The 2,500-nt window shown below is 46.6% G+C and overlaps 1 protein-coding gene across 2 annotated transcripts in view; it reads left to right on the forward strand.

Annotated features, from left to right (window-relative positions):
* The window catches only part of LOC136849927 (ketohexokinase-like), a 324,411-nt gene that overhangs the window by 39,976 nt on the left and 281,935 nt on the right, over nucleotides 1-2,500 (forward strand). The window lies entirely within an intron of this gene.

A 2,500-nucleotide genomic window follows, 5' to 3' on the forward strand; every position in this document is an offset into this window, starting at 1 on the left:
CTTTATCTGCCTCGCATCTGTTTCATTCTCCTTATTAACATTCTCACCCTTCGTCGCCTGCTTCTCCTCCTATCCTTCTTCTTTTGCAATACATTCTTCTTCTTCTTCTTCTTCTTCTTCTTCTTCTTCTTCTTCTTCTTCCTCATCCTCTTCCTCTTCTGTTAATCGAAAGACAGCAGACATTCTTCTCCTTATCGTTCTTCCTCTACTTCTTCTCCTTTTCCTCTCCCTCCTCCTCTTCCTCTTATGTCAGTCAGCCAGCAGGGGACAAGCAAGCAAGCAGGCAGGCAAGCAAGCAAGCAAGCAAGCAAGCAGGCAAGCAAGCAAGCAAGCAAGCAAGCAAGCAAGCAAGCAAGCAAGCAAGCAGGCAAGCAAGCAAACAAGGCAAGCAAGCAAACAAGCAAGCAAGCAAGCAAACAATCAAACAAGCAAGCAAGTAAGGCAAGCAAGCAAGCAAGCAAGAAAAGCAAGCAAGCAAGCAAGCAAGCAAGCAAGCAGGCAGGCAGCCAGGCAGGCAGCCATTCCTCTCCCTCATCCTTGTCCTCCGTCTAGCGGTCGAAAGACAGCAGCAAGCAGGAGACAAGCAGGCAGCAAGCAAGCAGGCAAGCAAGCAAGCAAGCAGCAGCAGCCATCCCGCGGTCCGAAAACACAGAGGCCAGGAGACCGTGAGTGTCATTAAAATGTCATTTTACCCAAAGTTTAAATTGCTTCTCTTTCTTAAGTAGTCTGCGCATTCTTACAAAAGACTCCGTCGGAAGCGCCAAATAAATTGCGCGCCCGCGCGATCCCCCGTCCCTTAATACATGATGGGGGTTCATTAAATGGCCCCCCGGGGGGGCGTCACGGGGGGATCGTTCGGTGCCCCCTTGGGGAGGGGGTTGTGGGTGTGGCGGAAGAAGCGGAAGAGATAAAAGGGAAGGGAAATGGAGAATTATTAAAGAACTAGAAAGATAGGAAGATCGTAGAGACTGAGAAGTAAATGAGGAATAAGTAGACGGGGTTCATATAATGCCCCCGGGGGCGTCGGGGGATCATTCAGTGCCCCTTGGGGGTTGGGGGTGGGGCGTGGCGGAAGAAGAAGAAGAAGAAAGGGGAATGGGAAGAAGCAGAAGAGATCAGAAAGGAAGTGGAGAATTAGGAAAGAAGTAGAAAGATATGCGAAGGTGATATTGAGATTAATAAGTTGATGGGGTTCATTTAATCCCCCCGGGGGGCTTCGGTGGATCTTTCGGTGCCCCCTGGGGGCGGGGGCGGGTGGGGGTGTGGCGGAATGAGAAGAAGAGATGAGAAGGAAGAGAAATGGAGGATTAGGAAAGAAATAGAAAGATACGAAGTTGATGGAGATTGAGAAGTAGATGAGGAATAAGTTGATGGGTTTTAATACCCCTGGGAAAGCGTGGCAGAGGAAGAGTAATTGGAAGAAGAGGAATGATGTGACAGAAGAAATAAGAAGGAAAAATAGGAATAATGAAAGAAACAGATGATGAATAAAGGTATGGAGTTCATTAAATGGGACAGGAGGATTAGGAAAGAAGTAAAACAATGGTAAGAAATTCCCAATAGAGAAATAAGAAGAAGTGAAGAATAAAGACAGAACAGGAAGAAATAATAAGATAAAAGCAGGAGAAAGATATTAATTGCTGATGGAGATTGAAAAGTCTAAGGAATAAGTTGATGGGTTTTAATACCCTCTCTCTCTCTCTGTGACAGAAGAACTTTTAGGAATAATGAAAGAAACAGATGATGATAAAGGCAGCTTTCATTAAAACCAGGTCTGTTTCAGGTAGCATTTAAAAATTCACAAGCATACGAGGCTCCATTACAAAATTCGCCTTCCATGCTGTAGCAAGCAAAACGTCGCTTCATTACGAGAGCACAGTCCTTTTCTCAGGGACTTCCTCTGAGAAAGCTATCAGCAGGAGACTTTATCTGAAGCGTCGTATAAGACGGACTCTCTCTCTCTCTCTCTCTCTCCCTCGTAAAAACATCACGAGAGTACCGTCCTTCTCCGCGCGAGAAAGCAAGACGACAGTTATGTCTTCACGTCTTTCAAAAATGTCTTTCCAAAAGCGGAATGGAGGCACTATGCCTTCGAAAGCAGGGCGAAAATGCCTTCTACACAGACGCTCGATGAAGGCACCGTCATTGTGAGAGCAAGATTGATAGGCGTCCCTGCAACAGCAAGACGGCAGTGACTGCAGGGAGATGAAGATGCTGTCAAAACAGAACCAAAGTAAAGGTGCCCCCTTTTTTTTTTTGGAAAGCCCTCCTTTCAAAACCAAGGAGGGGGTTCAGTACCTGATATATCAATAGAGGCACGGGCGGTTCCTGCAAGCAATTTGGAGGTGCATTCCATGGAGGGGCCAGATTTTGGAGCAGTCTTGCCAAAACAGGACAGAGCGTCTTGTTTTCAGAAAGCAGCTTAGGTTACTGTCACTTCAAAAGCAAGGCCACTGCAAAGGCAAGATGAGGTCGCCACGGTTTTTTCTTATTTCTGGGA

Source organism: Macrobrachium rosenbergii, chromosome 21 (genome assembly GCF_040412425.1).
Source record: "Macrobrachium rosenbergii isolate ZJJX-2024 chromosome 21, ASM4041242v1, whole genome shotgun sequence".
Taxonomy (NCBI): domain Eukaryota; kingdom Metazoa; phylum Arthropoda; class Malacostraca; order Decapoda; family Palaemonidae; genus Macrobrachium; species Macrobrachium rosenbergii.